Below are 21051 nucleotides of genomic sequence, written 5' to 3' on the forward strand. Positions count from 1 at the left end.
TTGTATGTCAAGACGCAGAATCGAAATCACATTGTGAAATCGGCATAGGTTAAACGACATTTTAGATTGGGTGATTTATTGTATGACAAGGTGAATAGAGTCCATCTTCCGCTCTTGAGCATAGATGGGAGAACTTTTCTGTGTAAATAGTTTCATCCTTTCTATCGGATTTTCTAGAGATTTGTACGATGATTTGTGAAAAAAAAAATATTTATTAAGTTGTATTTATAATTTAATTGAGATTATACTCCGCAGTTAATTTTCGTTATTAGTTAGGATAACAATTTCTTTTTATTAGAAGGCAGAAGATAAAATTTTATACTTCCTTTCTCGCATAGGTCTACGGGGATCACTTATTAGAATGATGTTTATCAAAGACATTTACTCCCGCCCTTATATTTAGTTCTCGATAGGTTTTTCTGTAAGTCTCTATTATGACAGATATGTTTCAATACGTTTTTCAGTAACTCTCCCTTTTGTTTAAAATATTTTGCACATGTTTCCATCAAAATATATTTCAATAAAAAAGGTAACATATGCTCCTTTTGTCCCTGTCATTTGACCATAAGGTTAAGTAGACCAAATATATATGGTGTAAAGGATTACACCAAATTTGGTCCAGCAAAGACAGTCTTAGAATAGAAAAGTAAATAATTGATTGAGACACGCTAAAACAAAATAAATAAACAAATGACCGACATAAAGGGAGTACATATCTACAAATATGGTAATGAGATTATGAAAAGGCGAGGTTTTATTAACAAACTTTTCATTGTCAATAGAGCTGATCAAGTGCGGGTCAGCCCGTTCGGCCCAGTCCGTTTGGCTAGCTAAAATAGTGGCTTGGATAAGAAAAATAAAAAATTAAACGGGTAATGGACAAGAAAACTAGGCCCGCTAGAATAAATGGACGGGCTTGGACTAAACAAAATGGCCAATGGACGGCCCGCTATTAAAAGTAACCTCATGAAAGTTCTCAAAAACTCTCAATCCTCTGACGTTCTCTGCTCGTTTCATTTACAATTTGTACACTCTAAACCAATTAGGTATAGCGCAAATGAATGCTTATGCCTTACGTATAAGTGGAAGATTGTCGGTATTTACGCTTGTCGTATAAAGATTCTTCGAGAATGGACATGCTAACGGGATTGTCGTATAAAGATAGTACCTTTTAAGTATTTATTACACGGGAGTGTATGAAACCGCTAACAATGCCGCTAAAAGACCAAAACAAAAATGAACTTTTGGTGTTTGTAGTAGAACATTGTCAAACTTGTGTTTTTTCCAAAATCTAGTAAACTTATCATTTGAAAACTAGTATACATTATTAAGGGTAAGCTTTTAAAGACAATTGTTAAGTTTTAGTGGGATTTGGCGATAACAAACTCGTCTTGTAATAGAAACACTAATAAGAAAAATAAAAAATTAAACGGGTAATGGACAAGAAAACTAGGCCTGCTAGAATAAATGGACGGGCTTGGACTAAACAAAATGGCCCATGGACGGCCCGCTATTAAAAGTAACCTCATGAAAGTTCTCAAAAACTCTCAATCCTCTGACGTTCTCTGCTCATTTCATTTACAACTTGTACACTCTAAACCAATTAGGTATAGCGCAAATGAATGCTTATGCCTTACGTATAAGTGGAAGATTGTCGGTATTTACGCTTGTCGTATAAAGATTCTTCGAGAATGGACATGCTAACGGGATTGTCGTATAAAGATAGTACCTTTTAAGTATTTATTACACGGGAGTGTATGAAACCGCTAACAATGCCGCTAAAAGACCAAAACAAAAATGAACTTTTGGTGTTTGTAGTAGAACATTGTCAAACTTGTGTTTTTTCCAAAATCTAGTAAACTTATCATTTGAAAACTAGTATACATTATTAAGGGTAAGCTTTTAAAGACAATTGTTAAGTTTTAGTGGGATGTAGCGATAACAAACTCGTCTTGTAATAGAAACACTAATTTCTGTATTTGATTTTAGTCAGGCCCGCAGGCCGGTCCGCTCTTTTGAAGTGGGCGGGTACGGACAGTAAGCGGGCTCGGGCTCTAAAATAAAGCCCATCGGACACTTTTTTAGCAGCTGGGCTCGGCCCGTGTCCGGCCCATGCCCGCTTTTAATCAACTCTAATTGTCAATAACAACATCCCACTTATCGCGGAGATTTTATGGTATGATCAAAAATTATACGAGTAACTTATTTCAAAATATGTCTTTTGAATATGGTAATGAGATTAACCTTATTAGAAATCAATCCAAAAATGTCCATAGTTTTTTTTCTTTTGAAGACGCTAAGAAAATTCCATAGTTTTGATTGGGTTCAAAATATATTCGTTTATAGCGAGACTAATTTTTCAAAGACAAATTCTTCCTTATGACGGAGATACCCGTCGCAAACTTGCGACGGGTCAATTACATACCATAAAAATTGCGGGTCGGGGAAACAAGCAAGGGACAAGCCACTGTTGAGCATTAATGGAAGGTTGTACATATCAGTACTTGACCCATTAATTTATTGGCAATTATTTGAAATAAACTCTCTCTAGCATTTAATGCTCCAAATTTTTATCTCATCATCACTACTTCCATCTGCATAAACCAATTTCCATTCATTTCCTTCCTATTTTCTACCATTATCACATTAAAATCTCATAAAAACTGCATATTTAACATTCAAAAAAATTGTTTCAAACAAAAATGGCGGATGGTGGCATAGTTGATGGTGCCCTAACTGATCAAACGATGGAGAAAGTTGATGGTGTCATTACTGATCAAAATGACAATGATGTCATAATTCATCAAGTTTTGACGGAAAACACAATGAAGTAAAGGTATGTATTCTTGAATATAAGTCTGCACTATTATCATCTTAACACAAATCAAATAATAAGATTTATCTTGTTAATGAGTGAATTTGTGATATTTTATTGTCATGTCAATGTTATCTTCAATGTTGTTAATGGAGTATGAAGTTTGATCATTTTTTTCTTCAATATTGGTGTATATGTTTTCCAGTATAGTATACATGCTTGAATATAAGTCTGCATGTGTTAATGTCTATATTTTTGGTGACAATGTCACCCTGTCAACTATGTTAGTTAGAGATTTTGCAGAAATATTAATGTCTATACTTTTAGTGCTAATGTCACCATGTCAACTACAACACAACATATCATTAAAAGACACATGTTGTTGTATATCTAATTAATGTTTATACTTTTCGTCCTAATGTCACACTGTTAAAAATCTATGTTGTTGAAAACTTAGGACACAATATTATTATTATTATTATTATTATTATTATTATTATTATTGTTATTGTTATTGTTATTGTTATTGTTATTGTTATTGTTATTGTTATTGTTATTGTTATTGTTATTGTTATTGTTATTGTTATTGTTAGTATTAGTATTAGTATTAGTATTATTGTTCATAAAACATTTTTTTTCCAATTAGGTTATTATTAGTATTAGTATTATCATAGAACATTTTTCTTCCAATCCGGTTTATTGTAATATAAATCAATGATAAGATTTTCTATTGTAATATTGACGATGGTAATGAGTAAATATCGTGTTGACATCTTATGGAGTGAATGTTATCATTTTTTAGCATACGTGAAAAATAGACGAATGATGGAGTGTAGTTTTTGATGATTCTCAACTTGAATATAGACGAGTGATGACGATGAGTGCTTGAGTGCAGTAAACCTATTATTATACGTCCATATGTTTGAATATGTTTTCGTATATCTTATAAATGTTTGTATTTTTGGTCCTAATGTCACCCTGTCAACTTGCACAGTTACAAATTATTCGTCGTCACATTTTCTTGTATATCTAATGAGTGTATATATCTAATGAATGTCAACTTGTATGTATACTGTATACCTAATAAATGTCAACTTGTCTGTATTTTCGTGTATAACTAATGAATGTCTCTACTTTTGGACCTAATGTCACCCTGTCAACTTGCGTAGGTACAGATTATTCAAAGTTATTATTGGGGATACAAGCTAAGCAGAAAAATGGAAATTTATTTACGAGAAGTATAGGAAACACTCACAGACTTTGGATTTAAGCATTAGGAAAGCAACATCTCGCAAAGCGAACGGGCCTGACACAATATGTTACCATATGCAGTTTGGTAACATAATGATAAAAATGTAAACAATATGTTACCATATGGCAGTATAATGGATAAATATGTAAACAATATGTTTTCATTCTTGTACAATATGTTATCATATTCAATTTGGTAACATAATTGATAAATATGTAAGTAATTGACATTTTTAGTGTATTTCTTATACCATTGTAATTTACAATTAATGTTTTCATTCTTGCACAATATGTTACCATATACAATCTGGTAACATAATGCATAAATATCATGCAAACAACTGAAATTTTTGTGTCTTTCATATGACAATGTATTTTACATGTAATGTTCTCATTCTTGCACAAACTGTTACCAAATTGAAATTGGTACATTATGTTTAAGGGTTATTTAATGGGAATACTACAACCTATGAGTGCCCTTCTCAAAATACTACAACCTATAATTTAACTAAGAATACTACCAAGTATGACACTCCATTTCCTAGAACGGAATTGTTCATTTTTTTACCGGAAGAAACAGGTTAAGGAGGAGGGGGCACGTTTTCCTTTAAAAACACCATCTCCTTCCCCTAACATTCTCTAGAGCTCTTTCTCCTTTCCTCCATTAAAACTCCTTCCTTCCTCCAGTTAATCTCCCCCATTTAATTTGTCCCTCATTTAATCTTTCTTCCTTTTCTTAATATCTCCTTCAAATTTCTTCTATTAATGAACACCTCTCTATTGCGTCTGGTTCATCCATCAACAACATATTTGAATAACAAAATCAACAGTATTTGAATAACCTTAATTACAGCTTCACAAATCAAGCATCACACCCAAAAGAAAACAACCATAAATCAACAATCCAACAAAAATCCAGAACATCAATTCACAGATCAAGAAAACCCATCTCATCGAATACCCAACAAAATCAACCATTTAAAAAAAACCTAATCAAGAACCTTAATTACAGCTTCACAAAGCAAGCACCACACCCAAAAAAGTCGTTAATTTTTGGATACGCGTATCCGGCTCAGATGAGTGGATACGGGTACGGGGCGCCGCAACAAGGTGAGACCGGCGTATGGAGGGATGAGTAGTTTAGGAGTGGGGTTGGGATCAGGTTTGTTGGGTGGGCGTTGGCGGGTCTTGTGGTTGGTGATCTGGTCTCGGATATGGGTCATGACGATGGTGATTATTATGACGGCAATGGCGAGCTTGATGACGGTGGATTTTGATTTTGCTAGTTTGGTTTCCTGGAAAATGGAGAGGATGAAGAGTAAGTGTGTTTATAGAGAGGAAGAGTAATAAAGGTAAGGTAAAGGAGGTGGAAAGAAGAAATCTGGTTAATAAGTATGTTTAAAACAAAGGGTACCTGTCATTCCGGTTGCCCTTCCACTTATTGTAATATGAGGGGAATGGTGTCATACTTGGTAGTATTCTTAGTTAAATTATAAGTTGTAGTATATTGAGAAGGACACCAATAGGTTGTAGTATTCCCATTAAATAACCCTATGTTTAAACATGTAAACACCTATGGCACTCTATATGTTAAGTAATGTTCACATTTTTTTCGTTATGTTAGCATTATAAAAAGTGAATCACCTATGACATTGTATATGTTGAGTAATGTCTTCATTATTGCCCAATATTTTAGTTGAAACATATTTCAGTCCGTTACATGAATACTTAATTGAAACATATTTCAGTCTGTTACATGAATACTTAATTGATCAATAGATTAGTTACAAAGTATTTTTATATATAAACAAATGGACTCGATATGGTGACATTGTTTCTGTTCTTTAATCAAAATTTCATCACAACTAAATATGAGAACAATTTTAGAATTTGATATAAAAAAATGATACAAAGTTTAACAAAACATACGCCATTGGACGAAAAAACGAACCAAAATTTGTAACAATCAAACTAAAATTAGTAACATTCACCAACAAAAATTCAATAATAGTAATGAAAATTGAATTTACCGAAATTCAAAATGGAAAAATGAACTAAAAATGGGAACAATTTTAGAATTTGATATAAAAAAATGATACAAAGTTTAACAAAACATACGCCATTGGACGGAAAAATGAACCAAAAATTGTAACAATCAAACTAAAATTGGTAACATTCACCAACAAAAATTCAATAATAGTAATGAACATTGAATTTACCGAAATTCAAAATGGAAAAATGAACTAAAAATGGTAATATCAAACTAAAAATGTAAAAAAGAAAAAACACATCAAACTAAAGATGGTAACAATCATTGATTTTGTTAAAAATTTTGACAAAAAATAAACAAAACACAAGAACACGACAAGTTCTTCATCGTACCAACAAAAAATTAACTCCAAACATTGAATCTAAAAATAAGACAATTGGTGGTGTCCTCCTTGTTTCTCGTTTGTTTCTCATGTTTTTAATAAAAGTAATATTGTTGTTGTGGTTTTTTTGTTAAGTTGTTAGGATGAAGAAAAACACGGGGTTTGAGTTTATAATTTGGTTCAGGAAAAATGGGTTTCATTTTTTGCTGCCACTTTCTTTGCCATGTTTATAATTATTGTGTTAATGTTTAGATTTGTAGTTGATTTGTAAGGAGACGGAGATGGGTTGTATGAAGTTTTGGGTGAAGATTTTGAATTGTGGAATTTGAAAAGAGAGAAAAATGAGATGAAAATGAATGAGACGATAAAAATGGAGGGTTTGTTAGGTTAAATGTGCTTTTTCAACAACCCACAAATTGTGTGGTAGAAGAGGAGCCTTGGAAAAGTAATAAAATGAATTTTTTTAATCAAAAATGTCATTTCAATTCCTTACTTGTCAAGTCACCCTCTTTCCTACACTATTTATGTCGCCTAAAGCCTACACACTAGTCACGGGTCAATTTTTAACCATTTGCAAAATATATGATACTATTCGACCCGTCACAAGCAAGACGGATTGTTTTTCAAAATATGCTTGCAAAAAAGTTTAGTGTGATAACGTTTTTTGCCGATTAATGTATTCATTATTGAATTGCTCTAGACGATGGACCCTTATGTAAAAATTATCTTTATTCTTTTATAGAAGGCAATTTTTGAGTGCATAGTTTTGCCCACAATGTAAAACACTTGTATAATATAAGATATTCATTTTATGAAACAATTTTATAAGATGATGTATATGTAAAACGCATCAATGACGTGATTAAAATTTATAATTCAATTTCTATATATTATCTATATATGCCCATGCAACTTTGTACGGGTCCTAAACTAGTCATTATATATACAAATACTCTATTACTTAGTATAGTTAACAATTTTTCAAATATTGTTGCATTTTATAATGGCAGAAATATAATATCATAAAAATAAAATGTATATATAGATGTAAAATAAGTTGAATGATTTAATGAACGTCATTATAACAGCTGGTAAAATAAGTTTCTCAGAAATTATCCCGAACTGATGAAGTTGAATATATAACTTAATACACGTAAGTATAATGAAATTACCAAGTTGTAAATTTACATACAATTATCAAGTGAAAAACCGACTAGCAAATTTAGCATAGCAAGTAATTCTTATTTTTATATAGTATATGATATTATGTTATTGTTTAGATTGCATAGATTAATTATTGTCAAACATTTTTTAACTATTATACTTAATGAAAATTTCAGGCTGTATTTATCTATAAAATTTTATTATTTATAATTTACTGTTCGAATTTATAATTATAATGTAATAATAACTAAATACTAAATAAAATAAAAAATAATTTGTTTTTTTTTTTATAAATATAAAAAAGGTTAGTCCTAGGTTGCGCGTAACTAAATAGGGCATGAGCGTAAAATATAGTTTTCTAACAATAGCAGTTTTTTTCTGCATACATTCAACTTTCATGGCCCCAAAAAATAGGATTTCAAATCATTTACCAAGTTTGCAGCCACATCTCTCTCAACCCTCAAACGTATGAAGAACTACTTGCAAAAATCTCAACATTAACATACCTCTCAATTATTTAACAAATTTGTATTCTAAATATCTGCAAACTAGACCATTTTGTGACAATCAGTTAAAGGTTAAATCATAAAATGCCATAAAGAATACAAGTAAAATTTAAAATTGAGATCGAGGAATTATATCAATGTCGACAGAAACATTAGGAGAAAGAGTCGTCTTCATGAAAGAATCACTTTCTAAAAGTCAAATTATTACTGAGAGCATGGTTAACATTCTTGGATCCTTTGATCATCGTCTTTCATCCCTCGAAACTGCTATGCGTCCAACACAGGTATATGTACACTCTATGTTTATAATATCTCTCTTCATTTTTTTTCTTTTATTTGTTAATAGTTTTGCTCAATTATGAGTTTAGTTGCATGTAATTGTTGTAGATACGAACGCATTCCATAAGGCGGGCACACGAAAACATTGATAAAACATTGAAGGCTACTGAACTTGTTCTCGGTCAATTTGATTTGGCTCGAAAGGTTTTTGTACTTGATCTCTACTTTGTCCTGATTATAGAATTATAATATGCATTTAGATATTTAGCAAAGCGTATTGTTATTAGTAGTTGGTGTTATGATGTTGTGTGGGTGGGGGCGGACTTGGTTGGTGGAAAGGCTTATGGATGAGAGTCACACCACTTCCCCAAGTCAGCAAAGGTTGGGAATAGTAGTTTTTTTATCCAGGAATCTCTCACAGTTTAGTGCAATCTAAGTTTTAGTTGAAAAAGGTATGTTGTTAGCAACAATCGCCACTTCAACGCTCTCGGACTAGGCAAAATTTCCTTATAGATACCTTATAATATTCCCAAAGGGCTTTGCAAAGTAGAACGGCCTTATCCCATTTCTTCAACTTACTAGAAAGATCCTCTTTTTAAATGTCCACAAGGACATCTATGGATTTTATCAACAACTTGATGAATTAATTTCAGTATATAAGGATTTTCAAGACCCTTAAGACTGGCCTTGAAACAAAAAGTCATAATCCATATTAAAGCAAGTTTCAATAAAAGAAAAGTCTTGTGTTAGGTCACGTTCCTGGGCAAAATTATGGGAACTTCAAGTCTAACAATTCCGTTCCCAAAACGAATTCCCAAAGTAACACATTCTCGAACGACCGCTTTTTCAGGGCCTCTCCATTTTAATGAGTTAGTTCTAACTACACGTATCAAGGGGCTAGATAACACGCATGAAACACTCCACTTAGGGAAAATTGACCAATTTTATATCACCCTTCAATTCATTATGAACATATAAACAAAAACCCTGAAATCCTAAAATAATTGCCTATAGAACTATATCTATCTATATGACAGAAAAATCGTAGAATATTTAAATCACAACAACTTAACTCAACTTTCGCGAATCTGTCCGTCGGTCGACATAGAGTTGTGAATAAAAAAATAACGAGCCAATTCGGCCCAGCTTGGCCTCGTGGGTAAATTTCCAGCATTCGGCCTGCACTAGTGTTTGACAGGCCCAACATGTAGTCATCCTCGGATCGGTAGAGTACCTCAACTTCCTCGGCACAGCCCTGTCCAAATACTAATAAAAAATATGAAGGTTCATCCCGGCCCAGCCTGCCACGCTACTCAGTGGACATGGCTTGGGCTAGACAAAACTGACCAGCACTGGCCTGACCTAGCCCGGTCCTCAAATACTATCGTGCATGGGTTTAGGCTTGGGAACCACTTATTTTGTGTTTCACTAGAAACAAAAACGCTCCGTGGAGCTGAGACATCATAACAGATCGATAGACTTAAAACTTCCTGAAACATATTAACTAACCATGCCACAGAAGATGCTTTATGACTAACCAATTGAAAAGGATTGAAAGAATATTTTGGTCAATCTAGAGATTGTATCGATATCAATTGATGTTTAATTTGATAGTTATAGAGAAGCACGAATAGTTATTTGATTAATAAGTATCTTGTTTCAGAATGCAAAAATTCCCAAGTTTTTGGAATACTTCAAATTTATTTAATTTTAGAAGAAATATTTAATACGCTGCGTAGAAAGTGAAGCGAATGCTTATCAATGCCATACAATTTTGGCTAATAATTTTTGGTTTAGATAGTGTCAATGAAATCAAATGTGCTATGTCTTTGTTCGAATAATTTTCCATAATAGTTAGTGCATTTGAATTATTTTTTAAACTAGTAGTTTTATTTAATCGAGCATCACTCATCCACGATATTCTGTACAATATACAACTATGAAAGGTAGTTAGAATTTGTAAGATATTAAGCAATTAATTATACGTATTACTTTTCCCCATTATGTTACATTTTCTTTTATAAGTTCTTATTAGTGGTATCAAAGTCCAGTAGAGTAGGTATCACAAAAAAAATGAGGTAGTTAATATAGTTTCATTTTCCCAATATTATTCAATAGACTGTGAAAAACGTTCTGGTTTAGTCTAACTAGTGATTCCACATTTTAATGGTCATTTTGATAATTGGAGCATGTTAGTTGAAACGTTTTTGTATAAGAGACCGTCTTTCACTAATTTAGTGGGAGACATAATACAAAAAAAAGGAAATTCAGTGGGTCCCTCACCTATCATGTGAGAGGTCAAACAATAACACTATTAAGAGACCTTCTCTCCGGAGTTTTTGTGAATTTCGGGTCGTTATAGAGTAGGGAATTTCATAATCATCAACAAATGCGACTCTTACCAAACCAGAAAGACATCAACTTGACAAAAACTTTTTAATTTTATCGCTTTCTCAATTGAGGAATCAAAAGACATTGATACTCTCAAATGACGAGTTTCAAAACTCATTATTAGTCCATAAACAAAAGATAAACAAAAATTCACTAAAAGAAGATCAAGCATTCAAGGCCTTTACCAATGCCCAATTCAACAACTTTTAGATGAAGGGGTGGAGTAAGAGGTAGAGATCAAGAAAGAGTAGTTCGTAGGTATATATAAAGATGATGGCATGAGTAACAAAATGAATTATGACCATTCTTAGAAGTTAAAATTGGGATACGTCAATGATTGAATGCAGCTGTCATAATTTTAAACATTGTTTGCACTAAGCTACAACATAACAAAGAGAAAGGATAAGGTTTCACCTTCGTTATGAACAATGAAGTACAAAAAATATTGATGGCTACTCGAGATAACATAAAATTCGATAGTGACATTTGGTTTGTTAATAAAGGTTGTAGTAACATGAACGAAAGTAAGTCTTTTTTCATATTTGAATAAATATTTTCAATGTGTTGTGAATTTAGCGATTGTTCAACAAGAAAAGTTACGGGTAAAAGTGAAATCCAAATGAAAACCATGAACAGTTTTATTGAAACAATCCCAAATGTGATGTATGTTCTAGATCACAAAAGTAATTTATTAAGTGGAGAACAATTGTAAGAAAAAAAGGTATAATATAACCATAGTATGCACGAGAGGCATTGTTGTTGCTATTTTACCAAACAGTTCAAATATGTTATTTCCTTTAAGAATGGTAAGCATTCGTTCTTCCTTGTTCGATAAATTAAAAGATCTAAAATGGCTTTGGCATTTTCATTATGACCATTTAAATTTTGGCATAATATACACTTCAACAAAAAAATACAGTGATTGGACTTCCTCATATCACTACTTCTCCTCAACTTTGTGAAGAATGTGTTGTTCGCAAACAAAATAGTTTTTAATTTCCAAAAGACAAGTCTAGGATAGCAACACATGTTTTAGAATTAGTGCACTCGCGCATTTGTGTTCCTATTAATCCATCTTTAAATTATGGTAAAAGATTTGTCATTACATTCATTGATTATTATTCACAAAAAACATGAGTTTATTTTCTTCTACTAGAAAAATCGAAAACTTTTTTCTAACTTTAGAGATTTCAAATCTCGTACTGAAAAGGAATATATATATATATATATATATATATATATATATATATATATATATATATAAAGACTGCCAAGTCCCTACGAAATGGTCATGAGGGGAGTATTGGTCTAATGAATCTAAAGCATTATGCCACGATCATGGTATCGAAGAGAATTGACAGCTGCATAATACACCTCAACAAAATGGAGGTTCAGAGGAAAAATAGCCATATTCTAAATATGGTTAGAAGTTTATTTCAAATAGGCAAATGTCAAAGACATTTTGACCATAAATAATAAATTAGAGCGTTTTTATATTGAATGAAGACCCAACCTTTGTTTTTCAGAACATGTCTCGAGAAGAGGTATGAAGTGCTGGAAGAAACCAAATATCTAACAATTTTGAGCACTTCGGTATATTGCTTATGCCCATGATCATGATGTGCAAAAAATAAACTTAATGACAAGAGAGAATGATGTGTATTGCTAGGAGTCAGTGAAACTTACAAAGCATATAAATTGTATAATCCCAAAATGATTTAGAGTTAGATAACATGAAACATCTTGTAGAACCAACCCTGGGCGGTCGTGCACCTCAGCAGGCGAAAAGATAGAAAAAAGTAAGTGACAACAAAGGAAAAGTGACGCATAATACAAAAGTCAACTTAAACCTATTATTTTGACAATCAAGAACGCGGTTTTGGTTTCATAAAAACCTAAAATCTAGATCTTAAATATACAAATTAATAACCATAGTTTTGAAAATAGAAGGAAACTTAATGTTCCGGAAAATTTTATAAGTAAACAAAGTGTGATTTTAAAAAAAAAAACATTTAGAAATCTCAAAAGTAACAAATCAATTTAAAAATTAAAATAAAAAAGATAAATAATTCAAATAAGATTAGATAACAAAAATCCACAAGTATCGTGACTTTCCTCCATTGTGCTCTCTGTGTCAGAGATTCACTATACACTATTCAATCTCTAGGAATCTCATATCATGTTCAATCACTTTCAACAAAGTTGTTTTGAGTTTCCCTCTACCCCCTCGTAACCTTTTCTGTCCCCTAAGTTTCAAGCCTCCTAATTAGTGCATCTATATGTCTCCTTCTCACATAGATGAACCATCTTAGCCAACTCTCCATCATCTTGTCCTTTATTGGCGCCACTTTCGCCTTATCCCTAATTACCTCATTTCTTAGCCGAACTTTCCTTGGATGGCACGTTCACCTTAACATATAGATCTTCACCACATTCATCTTAATAACAATGTTTCACGGTCCTAAACGCGGAGCCATATAATAGTTTAGGTTTAATTGTTGTGCGATCAAATTTACCCTTTAGTCTATGAGCATTTCGTTATCAGATAAAAAAATCATGCGTCACATTTCTATTTCAACCACCTCGCTTTAATTACGTGAGCCTCATCTCTATCTAATTCACCGTCTTTCCGAATAATAGATCCTAAATACCGTTCCAAAAAAAGTGATAATATCCACCTCTGATCTTGTTCTCACGTTACAAAATGTACGCCCCAAATACTCGGTCTTACTCCAAATGAGCCTAAACCATGAACTTCCAAAACATGCCTTCACAACTCTAGCTTCTTTTTAACCTCTTCCTTTGTCTCATTGATTAACACAATATCATCAGCAAACACCATACATCAAGAGATGTCATCCTGAATAGCCATTGTGAACTTATCCATAACTACAACAAAGAGAAAATGACTAAGTATGATTCCTAATGTACTCGGACGTTAATGAAAAATTCTTCTGGTTTCCTAATTTTAGTAAGTCCACTTTTACTAGCTTCCTTATAAATATCCCTATGACATCACACATAAGATAAAAAATTGTGGAGACGTATTTTATGAGGAAAGTACATGGAACTCGAATCAGAAGTCATATGTTCCATGAACTTCTGATGATGAGAAAGACAAGATAACCGCCTTTACATTTTGAAGGATAAATCATTATCGGTGAGACTATTATAACAACCACGATGTACATATCAATAATACAGAAAATGAAACACATCCCAACCGTAATTGTAGAATGCGATATAGATGTAAGATTATAAACTAACAATAATAATGAATCAAGATAAGAGGTCTATTTTTCATTTTTGCGTTGTTTTTAGATTATGATATGACAACACTTGATACTACAATAAAAGAATATATGTGGCGTAAAGCAATGGATTATGAGATAAGAACTATTAGAGAGAATAATACATGGGAGTTATGTGATCTTCCGAGGGACACATAGCAATAGGTGTAAAGTGGGTCTACAAAACAAAGTTGAACAAAGATGGTGAAGTGGATAAATACAATGCATGATTAGTGACCCAGGTACATAAACAACAATTTGGGGTTGATTCTATCGAGGTATTTGCCTCTGTAGTGAAACGGGGTATAGTTATAATGGCAATTGTACAAGCATCACAAAATTCATGGCCTATTTTCCAACTAGGTATTAAATCAGCATTCATGAACAATCATTTATTGATCAAACACAAGGTTATGTTAACGTCGAAAAAGAAGAAAAAAATTCAAAAAACACAGAAGCCTCTTTATAGGCCAAAGCAAGTTCTAAGTAAGAATTTGGTATATTCGCGTTGAGGCATATTTTATTTAATCTGGTTTTGTGAAATGTCTTTATGAGAATTCTACGTTGCTCAAGATTTTGGATAGTGGTTTTTTTTTTAAATGAGCGCACTATGTCGTGAGTGAGAATCACACCCCCAACTTCGTGGTTGGAGTAAGAGAACTCTTACCACTTAAGTTAACTCTTATTCTCAAGATTTAGGATGATGGTAAAATGCTCATAATTTGCTTATATATTGATGAATTAATTTTTTGCGATGAGAAAATGTTTATCGAATTCAAAATGTCCATGACTAAAGAAATTTAAAATGACCGCCCCTGGATTAATGAATTATTTCTTAAGCATTGAAGTTGGTTGATCAGTTGATGGAATATTTTTTTTTTCAAAAGAAATATGCGGGAGATATAGTTGAAAATTTTCAAATGAAAGATTATTGTAATCCTGATAGTACATCAGTTGATTGTGGAATAAAACCAAATAAGGATATCAACTAGTTTTTTTTTACCCGTGAAATCACGGGTGCATTAAGGTAAATTGTTCAAATGGTGAGTTATTGACCATGTTTGGTAACAGCGAATTAATATTTGTAGAAATAGGTTGGAAAAGTAGATTATAATTATTAGATTTTGTTAGCAAGATTGACTAAAATATATAATCATCAAAGTTTGTTTATAGTGTTAGGTAATTAGCGGTCATACAATAACTGACGTTTTTTTTTAAATGACTAAAATGGACATGAATCATTATTGATAACTAATAAGATATGTTTTCAAGGGTAAACATGTCGATTCACATCTTTTACGATCTACTATCACATATTTTGTCGGGATCAACATATTGTAAAATAGTAAACTACACCTCAATCTACTATTTGGTATGTTAGCTACCAAACAACATATTGATGAGTTAAACATGTTAAACCTCCCCAATATTTCAAAAAATCGTCCATCCAAGGTTTACCAAACACCCTCATTATATTGAATTTAAATTATTTTTTACATTAAACTTTATTTTTATAAATTTTCTCTATATGGCATGTGATGTGTTTGATCTTTCATTTTCTTAGTTTTTTTTCTTCTTCCACTGCAATAAATGTTTTTGTTTGATATTATGTTTTTTTTCTTTCATTTATTTTGCTCTCATTACAACTAGACCTGGCAAAACGGGTCACTCGGGTCGGGTACGGGTCGGGTTAGTTTGGGTCGGGTCATTTTGGGTCTGTAACATATTTTGGGTCGGGTTGGGTCACTTTCGGGTTCGGGTCAATTTCGGGTGACCTATTGTCGGGTCATTTCGGGTCGGGTCATTTTCGGGTATAGGTCATTTTGGGTCAGGTTGCTTTTAAGTTAATGGTTAAGCACTTAAGTTAATACTATTTTGATTTAGAAATACTATTTTGCAAATTTAACTATTTATTGGGGATTATTGTAACCAATAAAACTTTATTTTGATATATATAGTATTAGTATGAGTTAGTACTAGTCGTTTCGGGTCATTTTGGGTCACTTCAAGTAATTTGGGATGAGGTTAGTTATGAGTTGGGTGTTTTCGGATTGGGTCACCTCGGGTCGGGTCAACAGTGGGTCAGACAATGTTCGGGTCAGGTCTGGGTCGGGTCGGGTTAATTCGGGTTTCGGGTCATATTCGGGTCAAGCAAGTTCGGGTCATTTTCGGGTTTCAGGTCAGCCTTTTCGGATCGGGTCATTCGGGTTTGACCCATTTTGCCAGGTCTAATTGCAACCCATTATTTTTTTGCCTTCAATTTTTTAAATCACATTTCAGTACATATCATTTTTTGTATTGTAGGATAATATGAACGACGTAAAATTAGAGTGGTGTCGGAATTTTAAATTTAGTAAGTATTTTAATTTTATTTGTTTAATTTTTTAAAGACTAAGAAAACGAATCTTTAATGTTTATTATGCTGTATAAAAACTTATTATGCATTTAACTTTTGCAAATTCATTAATTTTTTATTTTTTTATTTTCAATTCTAAGTAATAATGATAAGATGGCTAGCTAGAATTGTCTCAAAAATGAATGGTATAGTGTGGTGGTTTTAGCTTGTCTTTTTATTTTATATATAGATATGGATATAGATATAGATATATAAGGGAAGAAAGTTTATGGTACATGCTACAAACAAATTGTAGGCAATTGATGTATCTTACTGCATCAAGGGCGCAATATTTGATTAGTCTAATTAGGAAATATATAAAAAACGCAACGCAATTACATTTGTTAGCTGCTAAAAGAATCTTACATTTCTACAAGGAACTTAAGATTTCAGATTATTTTACAAGGTGAAAATTCAATATCATTGACTATACTGACATCTTTTACGCTGAAGGTCAAGGTTCTAGTTATGTCTTTATGTTTGAAACATAAGCCATATTGTGGTTGTCTCAAAAGCAGCTTATTGTCACATTGTCTAGCACACAAGTAAACTTTGCTATAATTACGACTTGCGCCTGCCAAGTTATATGGATGAGAAGAATGCTAATATTTATTGTGACAACACTTCAATAATCAGTCTATCAAAGGACAAAGTAAATACAATGATGTGACATACTATTCATTGAGGGATCTATACAATAATGGAATAATTTATCTTATACTTTGTTAGACTAAAGATCAACTTGTAACCATATTTACAAAAGCTCTAAACAGAGTTACATTTGTGAAAATGAAAGCTACAGAGTGTTCAATCATTGAATTCAATTAGTATAAACTCATAATAGTACATCAGTTTAAGGGATGATATGTTGGAATAATTTTCCCGAATAATTACTGAATTAAAATTAGTTACTAACATATAATTTTTTTGATATAGTTAAAGATCAGCATCACTAGATATTGTATTATACTAATACATCTAATAAAATTTAATTCGAGTTTGTAAGAAATTAAGCAATAAAATTATATTTATTTCTTTCCTCATTATTCACTTTTTCATTTATAATTTCTTATAATTTCTTTTAACTAACAAGCCTATGAGAAACATGTTATTGGAATTTTAGGCGGAAGCGAAAATACTAAGAGGGCCACATGAAGACTTAGAAAGTTACCTTGAAGCTATTGATCAGTTGAAAGCTGTTCTTCAATTTTTCAGCGGTAACAAAAGTTATAAGAGTAACGATGGTGCTCTTACTCGCGTCAACAATTTACTTTCAAAGGCCATCTCAAAGCTAGAAGACGAGTTCAAAAATATTTTAATGTCTCAGAGGTTTGATTCTTATTGTCAATGACAACTCTTGTATCCGAGAATCATGAGTCAACTTTATTCTTTTTGCATATTATGCTTGCTTTAAGCAAAATAATTAATATAATTTCCTTTTTGTTTGTATTTTAGTAAACCCATTGAACCCGACCGTCTTTTCGATTGCCTTCCAAGTTCATTACGCCCAAACTCTACTTCGAATCAAGCAGAGAATGCTACTGGTGATTCAAACAATAAAAGCACAGAAGATACAAGTTACAGAGATTTACATCTTCTTCCGCCTCGTGTACTACCATTGCTTAATGACCTTGCCAGCCAAATGATTGAAGCCGGTTATCAACAACAGGTGCTTAGCATTTTCAGGTATAAGTTGTCTCTCATTTTACATTCATTAAGAGAATTTGAACTTTTACAAGTATTTGGTCATTATTTTGATACTTGGAAGGGTAGTCTTAAAACTTTTTGTTACAAATCTATGAATTCTTAGGGAAACGCGCTCATCTGTTATGGAAATAACTCTAAGGAAACTTGGTGTTGAAAGGCTTACTAAAGACGATGTGCAAAAGATGCAATGGGAGGCTTTGGAAGCAAAGATAGGAAATTGGATTCATTACATGCGTATATAGTCGTATAACATTCTCATATTTCTAGTTATTTAAGCCTTAAACTATCACATTTTCTAACATTATCGTGTTGGATAAATACAGGTCAAACTATTGTTTTCAGGGGAGAAAAAAGTATGTGATGGAGTGTTCAAAAACATTGAATCTATTCGTATATTATGTTTCGCAGAAGTTACATCAAGTTGTGTATCAGCACTTCTCAGCTTTGGAGATGCAATTGCTAGAAGCAAGAGATCGCCAGAAAAACTTTTTGTTCTGTTAGACATGTATGAAATAATGAGGGAACTTCAACCTGAGGTAAGTGGCATTGTTAAATATTCTTACTTATGTTTTTAGCTATGTTATATATTTATCTAGACAAAATGTAAAATATGTGGTTGTTAATTTTGATGAACAGATAGAAATAATTTTCGAGGGTAAACCTTGCACAGAAATGCGAGAATCTGCAGTAAACTTGACAAAACGTCTAGCACAAACAGCCCAAGAGACATTTGCAGATTTTGAAGAAGCGGTTGAGAAAGACGCCACAAAAACCGCTGTCATGGATGGAACTGTTCATCCATTGACAAGTTATGTAATCAACTATGTTAAGTTTTTGTTTGAGTAAGCCAACTTCTTCTACCTGAATATTAGCTGTCATTTGATAATTTTTAATTTTTTTCTCATAATTAATTTGAATTGTGTAGTACTAAAATAAATGAAACTAATAAACAACTAATTGAATTTTTATTTCATTTTATCTCTTGTCGGTTTTGTACTCTTCTATTTGAATTACTACTCCTGTTATCCTTGCTTGGACAGTATTTATACCTTGTATATAATTTTTTTTCATGTAGCCTAATACTTATTATTCTCTGGCTTGGGCATATATTTGAACCCTTTACTTTATAATAGGATAGGATACTCGTAGATAATGAAATAATGTTATTTTTACTATCATACTCGTGCGATGTTGGTTATTTGTAGTGTTAAAACTTGTCTATCTTATCTTGTCCTACATTAGGTTTGATCCCTATGAACTCGTTTTTTAGAAGAGTACATAACCTGGATGATTTGTTTTTTAACACAGCTACCAGTCTACATTGAAACAACTTTTTCAAGAATTTAGTACGGAAAATGCAGAATCCCAATTATCTGAAGTCACTGCACGCATAATGCAAGCACTTCAAAATAATCTTGATGGGAAATCTAAGCAGTACAAAGATGCTTCATTGACGCAATTGTTTCTTATGAACAATATTCACTACATAGTTCGATCAGTTCGGAGGTATTAATGTATTTCTAAACGTTGTTTCTTATGATACTTCAGAATATGATTTAATTATTTAAACTGTTGACTATTGCTCTTTATCAAATTATATCTTTTTTTATCATAGGTCGGAAGCAAAAGACCTGTTAGGAGATGATTGGGTTCAACGACATCGAAGGATTGTCCAACAGCATGCTAATCAGTATAAGAGGATATCTTGGTCGAAGGTACTCCGTATTTTCAATTCCAAAGATTTATGTCAACACAATGGCTGGTTCTTCAGATTAAACTGATCTTTTTTTTTTTCAAAGCCCAATTTTGTTATTTAATCGTATTTTTTAAAGAGATGATATCTTTATAGAGTATGTAGTTATTCTGCTCAATATTATCAATGTAATTTAAAACTTTATGCATGTTAAATAACTCTCTCTCTCTCTCTCTCTCTCTCTCTCTTGTTTTAGTGAAATTTCATAGACCTATATATAATTTTGTCTTGCCCATTCACTCGCAGATTCTGCAATTTCTCACAGTTCAAGCAGGGGATTCTTCAAGCGGGAAATCTACTGATATAACTCCAACACTCTCAAGGGCAATGGTCAAAGACAGGTACAAAAACTTTAATATACAATTCGAAGAACTTCATCAAAGACAATCTCAATGGACTGTTCCAGACAGTGAGCTTCGAGAGTCATTGAGACTAGCTGTGGCCGAAGTCTTATTGCCTGCTTATAGATCATTTATCAAACGTTATGGGTATGTCTAGTACATTTCATCTTTATTCTTTTACCTTATTTTCTCTCACTTCATCACAGTATTTTATTTAAATCACCTTCATGGCTTCCCTCGTTGTAGGCCCATGATCGAGGGTGGTAAAAACCCGCAAAAGTACATTAGATATAGCGCTGAGGATCTTGATCGCATGTTATCAGAGTTTTTCGAAGGAAAGAACTGGAGTGAGCAAAAGAGATAGACGTCAAGAATGAGTGTCCCTTCATATAAGTCAAGACTTGTACGTTTGATGTTAATTCTACTTTCGTTTTAAAGTCATATTAGAAGGCTAACTAAATAAAATTTTGCAATGTGTGTGTATGGCTTTATTTATGTCACTTAAAACATAGCTTTACAAATTAGAAGCTTTTGTGTATGATAAATAATGAGGTTGTTGGAGTTTTTAATTGTTGGAATAAAATAGCCTACAAAAACTTGTGATTTTTTTTATTAATTTAACATAATATTTTTGTAAATACAAACTTACATGGAATGTAGTCGGATAGATCATATATTATTATAAGAAAGATTATAAAATAACAACAAACTATTACATAAAACAAGTGTGAATCTAAGGTATTGAGTGTTTATTTATAATATGCGACTAAATTAAGACACATAACTG

At 32.2% G+C, this 21051-nt stretch overlaps 1 pseudogene; it reads left to right on the top strand.

Annotated features, from left to right (window-relative positions):
- The first annotated feature begins 2702 nt into the window (after positions 1-2702).
- On the top strand, positions 2703-20847 carry LOC141595624 (exocyst complex component EXO70A1-like; annotated as a pseudogene).
- Positions 20848-21051: the final 204 nt, after the last annotated feature.

The sequence above is a fragment of the Silene latifolia genome, chromosome 8, assembly GCF_048544455.1.
Source record: "Silene latifolia isolate original U9 population chromosome 8, ASM4854445v1, whole genome shotgun sequence".
In the NCBI taxonomy this organism is placed as follows: Eukaryota; Viridiplantae; Streptophyta; class Magnoliopsida; order Caryophyllales; family Caryophyllaceae; genus Silene; species Silene latifolia.